Consider the following 10418-nt stretch of genomic DNA (forward strand, 5'->3'; position numbering starts at 1 on the left):
GAGTATAGGCGGATTCCGTAATTAATTATTTCTAAAAAATCTGAGCCTGACGTTTGAGAAAAAGCTACGGGCTTTTCGCACCTTTCGGGGGTTGTGTAAAGAGTGCCAATATCCCTAAATTCCCAGGGAAGCGACTAAACGACGAAAATTCTAGGGGAGCAAGGAGAGAGACCTTGTAACAAGCCGTACGTCTAGAACTGAGCTGGGTTTTGCTCCGGGTGCTCCAGCGCAGCAAATACGCCCTTCAAACCGCCGACCCGATCACGGGCAACGTTCACGTCCACGGGAGAGGGCCGGGAGCTCCCTTTGTCTTCCCGCTCCCCAAATTCAGTGCCCGCGTTCTGGGGAGATGGAGACTTACGTGCCGCGAGCTGAAATCTCGGGCTAGGGGCTGGCAGCCTGAGCCCCTGGTGCGCTCAGCTGGGGCTGCCGGGCGGGGGCGGGCGGGGGCGTGGGCAGGACCCCGGCGGGGGCCCTCTGTGGACCGACCTGGTTCTGGTTCTGCTGTCCCGACGTGGCAGACGGAAAGAGCAACGGCTCGCGTCCCACCTGGTGGGTAACTATAACCCCCTTGCTCCTGCCATTTGCCACCTCATGAGAATAATTAATTTTCTGATATACAGCAAAAGAAGTTTTCCGCTGTGCCGCGAGTGGCGGCAGCGCAGCGCAGGGGCAGCGGTGCCGAGCGGCGGGCTCAGTCTCGCCGTGGGAAACGGCACCGGCGCAGGGGGGCAGCGTGCGCTCGCCCACGCCGCCGCTCGCTTGTGGCGGAGCCGCCGGCGCTGCCTGCCCGGCTCAGCCCTGCCCGGGGACGCCCCGCGGGTCACGGGTGGCGCCCCGCACGCCCCGCTCTGGGAGAGCCGCCCCCGCGCTCCTCCGCCACGGCGCGGGGACGGCCGCTGCCAGGCACGCGCGGCCCCACGCCCCGCGCGGAGCCGACCCCGCGCTCGGACACGCGTGTCCGCGGGCCGAGGGGGGGCCGAGCCGGGCCGGGCCCGGCGGCGGCGGCGGCGGCGCTGCGCGTCCCGCGGGCTGGGGGCGCTCTTGCCCCGCGGGAGAGCCGCCCTCTGCCGCCGCGGGGAGAGGCCGCGCCGGCCCGGCCGCCCACCGCAGCGCAGCTGCGTGCGCGGGGCCCCTTGCGCGCCCCGGCTGCCCCCTCCGGCCGGTAAAACTGCGAGTTGCAGGCGACAGGCATTTGTGCTGGGACGGCCTGGGCCCGTGCCTCCTGCCCCCGCTTCGGGAAGGAGGGAAAATTTCAGGTGTCCGCCGCGCCGGCTGAGGTAGCCACCAAGGGACACACGCCGCCGCAGGGAAATGCGCTGAAAGTCCTCCTGCGAGCTGGTCCAGGATGCTGCCATCCAGGAACAGTATCGCACTCCCCACCCCCCTCCACCAGGGCAAAATTAACCGGCGGAAACTTGAAAAGCAAACCCAAAGGAAATAAAACAAACCGCCGAAATAAATAATCAAAGCAAGTAACCAGTAACTTCACCCCCCACCCCCTTCTTAATATCGTGTAACAGAATAGAACATCAGGCTAGTGAATTAGACTTAAAGAGAGGGAATTTGCTGTTCTCTATCGGGGAAATGAATGCAAAGTCCGTTTCAAAGAATTATCTCTAGGGAGTCCTCCAAGTGTATTTGGGGTTATCCGTGATTCGACAGGAAAGACTAAACGAGAGGCAGTCTGAGAAAAGCCTGCCATTGTCACCCTACCCTAAGGTGAGTAAAGCATCCCTGTAAAGTTAGCCGCAAAGAGCTGCTTAACCTAAGACCGAGAGGTGAAAACTCTCCTCGCCCAGAGCCGCCTGGCCAGGGAGCCTGTATTTCGAGCCACAAAGGCGGCACGGAGCCCGGGCTTTCTTGGGGTGGCGGGGTGGCGTTGGCTTGGTGGTTTGGTTGTTTTTTTCCCTCCACCACGAAGACGAATTCAGAGCGCTTTAGAACTGATTTCGCAAGGGCATGTTTTACAGGGAGGTGGGAAGACGTCAAAAGCGGCCTCCCCCTCCGGGATGCTCCCGGCCCGCGGCGGCGGGAGTCGGCACCGGGGCCGGCGGCGCGTACGGCAGCTCGGCCGTGACGGTGGTGGAGGGACCGGGGCTGCAGCGGCCGGGCTGCAGGAGCGCCTCGCCCAGCGCCTCTTGGACTTGGAGGCCCTCCGAGTTATCTCTGCGCCCAGCGCTGGTCGTTAGCGGAAGGAAAAGATCTCGCAGCCCCCTCTCCGCCCCACCACTCCCTTCACCTGGTTTCCACCCAGAAATTATCTGATCGCGAGTATTTAATATCAGGTAGTCTGTGAAATTAATCAGGCCCAAGAGCAGGCTAAAAAATCTGGATGAAGTCTGGCTGTAGAGTAAAAAAAAAAAAAAAAAAAAAAAAGGAAGGAATTATTCCGCAGCCTTGGAAGACAGTTTTAAAAAACAGAAAGAACAACAAAAAAAGAGTTGCATTCTCATAAAAATAAGCAAAACCTCCTTGTGAAGCACTGCATGTCCCAAAGGGCTGCAATACTTTCGAGAACTGAACACAGGTAATATTCACCCGGTTACCAGACTGTTCTTTCGAAGCAAAAATCTCGGTGAGGCTATACTAGACCTTGCGTTCCCCCCCTTTTTATGCTCCTTGCACACCCAAACGCGCTCGCATCCCCACATCAGTGTATTTCCAAATGGGGATGACGGCTCCGACAAAGACTTTTCACTGGAGCCCGAACGAAACAAAGCTGGGACAGATTATTAAGCGGTCTTTGTAGGGATACGGTTAAGCGCATCACATAATCACTTGTATATTTATCATGCCATGGCTCACAGGTAACTTTAAAACACGCTACCGATAAGTAAATCTCCTCTTAGGTTTCCATACTGCACTTCTGACGGGGAGTGCATCTGGAGGAGAGAAGCACGGTGGTACAGAATAGCAAGGGTATTTTTATTAGCTTATAGTATGCACACACTCATATGGGTCTATGAGAAAACAGATGAGAATCATGCGAATAAGAATCGTATTGTTGTTTTATCAATGAACTCTCCCTAGTATATCTATATCTCTGTAGCTAGATATATGTATACACGTGTATATATACATGTGTGTATACATGCACGTATATATTTGCCTGATGTCTTCTGAATGTGAAAGTGTCCTCTAACATTCATCAGAAAAGGCAGCACTGCATGTTCCTTTTCTTGCTTGCTTGTTTATTCTGTTTGAGCAAAGTTGTTTGTTTTTCTGGGAAGCGTAAGTTGCCTTTAGTTGTGTCATCACTATCATTTGCATTTAGACGGAAGGGTAGGACTTATTAGCTCTATTTTTATTATTAAATCAGTGAAGGTAAAAGTACTAATAATTAAATACAGAGCTCTGATTGCAGGTTGGAACAGCAAAATCGATTGTCTCTTCATCAATAAGACAAGTGTTGAGTAGCTTGCTATTGATTAGTATGTTTATTTATGCAGAACTTTCGGTATTTGCTTACATATTTCGGGTTCTTTGTCTGCTAATTATTATACCAGATGGTTTGAAAGAAAGAGCTTAGACTGGGAAACACACTTGACAGATCCATTCTTAGCTAACCTGATAGTGGATTATTGCAATCCAATAAGTTTAACAAATTACTTATACGTGCTTGCCCTTCGAGCAATTAGGAAACCGTTTAAGATTAAAATCCCTTGTTGCATTCGGGGTCGGTTCATTTAAATAAAGGGATATTCTGTTTAGATATTTTCCAAATGAAAAATTATTTTCTGGATCCGCAGAGGCTGAGCAGGACTCGATGTGCGCTTCGCCTTCCGGGCCCTTGGTTGCCTTTGTGAGTGTAAAACACCTTCCTAGCAATAGGGTGGCCCCTGGGATTTCCTCCTTAGATGGAATTTGAGAATCGGAGGTAATCTGGATATAGAAATCAGGAATCGATATATGAAAAGAAAAAAAACCCCAAACCATGATAGAAGGATCGGCATCCGAATGTTGGAGTGCTCCAAAGCAGGCGGTATTTTAAGTTGCTTTTTGGCTTAGTGATTTTCATCAGTTCAAAAGGAATCGCCCCGGCCTTTCTGCTGCATAGTCTGGGTTCCAGCCATCCCTCCCCAGACCGCAGAAGGCTGACATGATGATATATTTTTTAACACGCTTACCCCCGGCTCCCCCCCCCCCCCCCCCCCCCCCCCCCCGCCGGGCATTTTCTTTCGGGGCCGTTGCGGGGAGGGCTCTGAGTTACCGCACTTTCCTTCCGTCGCTGGGGCCGTGCGGGCACAGGCACCTGGGCGGCCCGGGCCGGGTGGGTGGCGGGGCACAGGGCGGGGGGGCCGACGCCCCATGGCCCCCCCGGCCCCGCCGCCCCATGGCCCCCCCGGCCCCGCCGCCCGCGCTGCCCCGCGCCCCGCCGCTCGCGCCGCGGGAGCCCCGGCCGCAGGCTGGCGCGCGGGAGCGGCGTGCGGTGCCGAGCGAGTGTCAAGCCCTTCTTCGCGCTCTTCCTTCCTGCCCTGTCTTTTGCTTTCGGCAAGTTTTGTCGGGGAGGGGAGGCAGGATTATTATTTTTTTTTTCCTTTCTCCTTCTTTTACCTCCAGCAATTGCTGCTTTACAACCTGTAGAGATAAGACGGCCTCGCATCAGATGATCACAGAGATAAGTAATCTCTCCCCTCGGCCCGTGGTATAGCTGACCGTATGCGCTTGAATCTTAGAGCGCTAAGTCTTTCCTGTGAATGAACGAGAAAACACTCGACAGGTCGTGAATAATCGTTTTAATGAGTGTGTAAAAGCGTGCGACGGGGTGCACGGAGCTGTCGGGTTAAACAAACAACTTGTACCCTGACGAAATCCGATTGTTAAAGTGCAAAGTGGTGTCAGTCCAATTTCCATCCCAGTTCTAAAAACCACAGATCTAAGTCGCGGGAGTCCAATTTTCCCCATTAAGAAAAATAACAATATTTTCTGAACGTAAGTGCGATAGTCCCTAATGTTAGCTTTGACCAAAAAAAAAAAAAAAAAAAAAAAAAAAAGACAGAGACCAGTGGCATATCCCAGAGGTACCGAACTTCTTTCTATTCTTTTTTATTTTTTAAAGATATTAGTTTAAAAGTGTGTATTTGACATTTTCCTAGATATTGTCAGACCAATGCGGTAAATATTTTCCTTTTGTGTGTGTGTGTGTGTGTGTCCGTCCCGTATGTTTTTTTCACAGATCACTAGAGGCAAACATCGAATTAATTGGATCTCAGTGACTGAGGTTGGTAACTTTGTACTGAACTAAGGTTATCTCTGTCATAATGTCCAGGTGTTTACAAGACATTTCAGGTCCTTCTAGAAAAGATAAATTCAGAGAACACATATGATAAAATTAAAAAGGGGTTACGATATTGTATACTCCAAATCCAAGTTATTTTACTCCTGTGTAGGGAGGTAACACTCTGTGAATCTACAACAATCTATCCAGAGACTATAAATTCAGGAGAAACATTTGGGAGGTTTGTGTTTTTTCAGATTTATTATTTATATTTTTTTAAAAATGAAGCCTGCCATCAGAATAGCCAGGTCTGTTTCCTTTGCGACTAGAGGGCCTTGCACTATCCGGGAAATGCAAACCCCACTCCTTTAAGCCCACTGATAGTTTTTTTTAGGGTTACTAATGATGCATATTACAAATGTTTATTGTTGCTAAAGCCTTCCTGACCGACTACAGGTCTGGTTCTCCTGGTGAAAAGTAATTTTCAGATGTGTCCTCCTTTTCTTTGAAAATACTGGTTTGAGCAAAGCGAGGCAAGGCAACCCCAGCTGGAAACCAATGCTTCTTACAATTTCTCCACTGTTCCCTTTAATACTTGAATTTTTTAAAATAATACGACATTGGAAATTAAACGACATGCCAAAATGTATTGCTAGGCTACAGACATAATGGGGACCCAATGCAGTTTCCAGTGGTACGAATGGAAAATTTACTTTTGATACTGGTAGAAGTCGAATCTGGCCATTCGTGAACTAGATAGAACTATCCAGATGGCTTTGGTCTCAAGCCGATCTTCATCGTTTGTAGCATTTGGAGGTAAAACATAGATTTTTTTTCCCACCAAGACGATTTTGTGTTGTGCTTGAGAAACGATGTAGGCACTGAGAATAAATATCGTTGAGTTTCGCGTCCCTAAGCGCGGCAGAATCGCCTTTGCATGCCTTCCTCTGAAACCAATGTTAGAAAGCAAAGTGAGCAAGAAGAAAGGAGAGGGAGAGAGGGGGAGAAGAAAAAAAAGATAACTCAGCCCGGCTGGATTTGGTAGCGGATCTATAACTAATGAGCTATACGATCATATAACAGTATTTAGCAAGCATCTGACAAATGTTCTGGGCATTTTCAAACATGGCTTTGTTCAGACTATATGACTCGAAACACGTCGTTGCCCGGACCAGTCTGAACGCTGAAGACTGTCAAAACCGAAATGTTGTTCCCACTGTTGTCCTTCATTCCCTGCGAGTGAAAAAAGGGATGTAGGCTCAGCCCCACGGAGGAAAGACAGAGGAGAATGAAAGACAAAGTGCAAGGACATGTGCCTCCCAAGCACAACAGGACAGAGAAGGCTGCATCCTGAGAGCTGGGAAACATTTCTCATCCCAATGAAAGACTAATGCCCCCCTCCTGCAACTGCAATTTCCTTTGCAACAAAAACGTGCGTAAAATGGGCTCGGTGGATAGTAAAGACCAATCAGTTTCCTGCTGTAGTTCTGCTAATAAATAAACTTCTAAATGTTTAAAACACTCTATCTGTCACATCCACAAGATAGGTACTGTAAATTCCTGTTGCAAATATACAAACAGAGATCCAAGAGGTTGCCTCTGTTTTTGTATCTCTCTCTCACAAGAAATGCACTATCAAAACATTAATTATATTTGAAAGGGAGCAGATTATTTGTTTGAGAAAGAATTACATTCTTGAATTTATATTCCACGCAGATCTCTCCTCCTGTCTGCTTAGAGGGTTGAACTGTAAATCTGTCTCAAATGATGAACCCCTAAAATGTAGGTAGGTGTGTCACATTAGAGTAGTAGAGAGATGGGAGATAATCTGTAGGTGCTTTTAGACACCTCTGTGGGATGGGTCGTTAGGGAATGTCGAAATCAACACGAAATTGCAAATCTAACATGTGAAGAACATACACCCTTATTCCTTGACAATGGAAACACAAACACGCATAGGCACGCAGAGTTGAACCCAGTTAGTTATTAAACACTGTGACTCACGGGACTTTGGGCCTGCAGTTCCTTTTTTGTTGTTGTTTGGGTTTTTTTTGTTTTGGGTTTTTTTTTTTTGGTGTGTGTTTGTTTTTTAAAATGCTACATGCACATCCTGCAGTAGTCGGTAGTTGAAAAGCTACCAACCGTGTGAGTCATGAGCCATCATTTAAAGACTACCTTTTTCCCTGCTTTTTAAAAGACTAAAAAAAGGGTTAAACAAGATGCCCTCATACCTCTACCTTTCTTCTAAGAAAAATGACTATCTACTGGGGCTTTATTAGGAGCTCCTGAACAACTGGCCTTGGCGTCTCCTTTTCCGCTCTCCGCTAAGCAGCCGCTCAGTGTTTCCTAGCCTGCACCTTCAGGTGCCTTTTTCTCTCTCAGCAGCATCGTTGTCCAGCATTGCAAGTATTTTGGCAGGGGCTGATGTGAACAGCCCAGCCAGAAAGGTGTCTGGGGCTGTGGTGTCACGCTTGGGGAAATTCATCACCAGCTCGGTACCTATAAGTCTGGGAGCGGGGAGGCTGCGCTCGCAGCAGGTCCTGCAGAGGTGGGCCCTTCTCTCTGTTCCAGTGTTTCTTGAGCCCTGGGAAAACCCAGCCATGGGGCCTGAAGGGCGGTCGCAGGGAGCACGGCGGGGGGTGTGGGGGGCGGGCTTTTCTGCCTGCGGCTGTGCCTGGGGTGTGCTCTCTCCCTGATTAGGTATCTGCGGAGGAAGAAGGTGACGTGACGAGAACCGCCTGACAGCCAAAGTGGGGAACTGTCCAGGAGAAGGCTCCGTGATGAATGAGGTCTGCGTGGTCATGAAGCAAAAGCAGAACGGGACAGTGCGCTGGCACCAAATGCCGGTTGTTTTTGTTCGCTAGAACCAAAAAGAAAAATGGAGGGGCGGGAGGAGGCAGTGGGGGTTGGGAGGGAGAGATCGGAGAAGTTAGTGGCTGTCTGGAGTGTAAACACGAGTCCATCATCTCCTCGGGAGAAGGGGAGGCTGCGTTTGTCAAACGCGCTAGAGCCCAGAGGAGAGGCAGAGGCGCCACCGGACCGCTCGGAGATGCCGCCTTGAAATCTGCATCCAAGACGACCCGAAGGACAGTACTTTACAAAGTAACCGGTCCCGAAATCTCCCAGGCAGATGTCCGAGGTTATACCAGGCTCTTAGATAACTGCCGAACAATCGCAGGGAACGAGCTCTGCCCCGGGGCAGGGGATCGGATAGCGGTGGGGTGAATTGAGTGGGAGGGGGGGCAAGTGGGACAGACGGCATGATATAAGCCGAACCCCACTGCAATTGCAAACATCATTTAATTCCTTGGGTAACTTCATGCAGATCCCGCGCATCTTCCTCGGGCTTGATGAGGAAGGCTGCTGGTGACCGAGCCTGTAACTTTTCGCATTGTTTTTGACCTCGCACTGTACTGCCATAATGCCAATAAACGCTTTAAACGCGTCTTACCAGCGGCCAGGAGATGCTCCGGCCTCTGGGGCCCGCGGTAAACGAGCTCTGTCCCGGCCCGGGGCTGCGGGGTCGCTCCCTGCCTTCGAGTGCACTTGGTACTCTGGGAAAATGTGGATGGATGGGCGGGGGGTGGGGGCCTGTTTGCACCGGCCGCTGGGCTTGCTTTCCTTGGAGGGGCCAGTCTTGGCTTGCAAGGGGCCGCAGAGGCAAGGGGTCGCTTCGTTTCAGCGGGGTCAGGATTTCAGGACTTGAAGTTCAGCAGCTGGAGACACCCCCGCCAGGATTTTGCCCGACATAGTGGCTGCCTGCGAGGAGAAGCAGCTCTCCCAGGGACGAATTCCCTGGTGTGAGGCATGGCCCATATCGCTCATCCTTCCAGCAAACGCCAGCAGATGGATGCAATTAAACCTCTGCGGTCCTCTGCGGCCGGACACCGATACAGGGTGTGGGAGGGCTGCCCATTGTGCAGTGCCTCTGGTCCGGTATTCGCCCCCGGCAGCTGCAACGGGGGCTAAGGACTCGAGGTGGGTGCTGCCAGCTTCCCCATCCTACGGCAAGGGGAGCACGGCAGGACCCCGAAAGCTCAGGAGAGAAAAGGCCAGAAAAAGAGAAGGAGAAGGAAAGCTCTACACACGTGTTGGGAGCATTCACATTTCTATGTGATATTATTAATAATCATAAAATCCCAGCAAAACAACGGCTCTCTTATAAAGGAAATCTGAGGAGCGCGGCGAGCTAAGTGGAAGCTCTGTTTCCAAGGCAAGGCAGGATTAGTTCACCGCACATAATAGCCAGTGTGTAGGAATTGCAAATGAACATCACCAGCAGGGCTGGAGTCACCCTTCTTAAATTAATATCGAGCTGGCTTCTCCGCACAAAGTGCAAGTAGCAGACATTTCCTAGCTTTCGAGGGAAAGAAGATTTAAATTAATATATACACGTATATCTTCCCCTAGTTCATCCAAGAAGCTCCTTTCCCGGCGCAGCCAGCGCGCAGTGCAGGAATTCGGGGTGACGCCCCCACGACTTGTTTTGCGGGTTAAAACACCATCAGCGAACGAGCCACCAACCCCGGCCACCGCCAGCGCCCCAAACCAAACCTGGCCACCGCCAGGACCCCAAACGAAACTCGGCACCCACCGCGGGCAGGCACGGTCCCGGGCCGCACGGCCCCGCCGCGAGGAGCTCCGCACCGCTCCGCACGGGCGGCAGTGGCCCCGCCGGCCCCGCGCTCGCCCCCCGCCCCTGCCGTGTGCCCCGGCGAGCGGTGGCCTCCCCGGCTTGGCGCAGCGGGGGCTGCCGCCGCGCTCGCCCCGTGGGCCACTGGCCCGCGGGCCCGCAGGTCTGGGCTGAGGCAGGACTGCTGCCCCGCCGTCCGGCGTGCCGCGGGGAGAGCCACACGTCTCATCTTCAGCTGCGAAGCGGGGGGAGAGACTACTGTGAGCTCCAGGGCTCGTTCAGACACTTCAGGAATTAATGGGGGAGGGGAAGGGGCTAGGAAGGAGAGATGCATTAAAAATGGTAAAATAAAAACATGATATGAAGATATATTTACTGTCAGCTCAGAGCCAAAACATTTATGCTCCCACGCCTTTTTTTTTTTTTTTTTTTTTTTTTTAGCAAATCGGAACTTAAGTGATGCATTTTAATTATTTTAGGAAAATAAGCAAGAAGGCTTTTTTTTTCAGAGTCTAAATAAATAGCAGAGTGTTCTGTGCTGATGATGTCTCTGGCTCGTGATGG

This window comes from Falco cherrug, chromosome 7 (genome assembly GCF_023634085.1).
Source record: "Falco cherrug isolate bFalChe1 chromosome 7, bFalChe1.pri, whole genome shotgun sequence".
NCBI lineage: Eukaryota > Metazoa > Chordata > Aves > Falconiformes > Falconidae > Falco > Falco cherrug.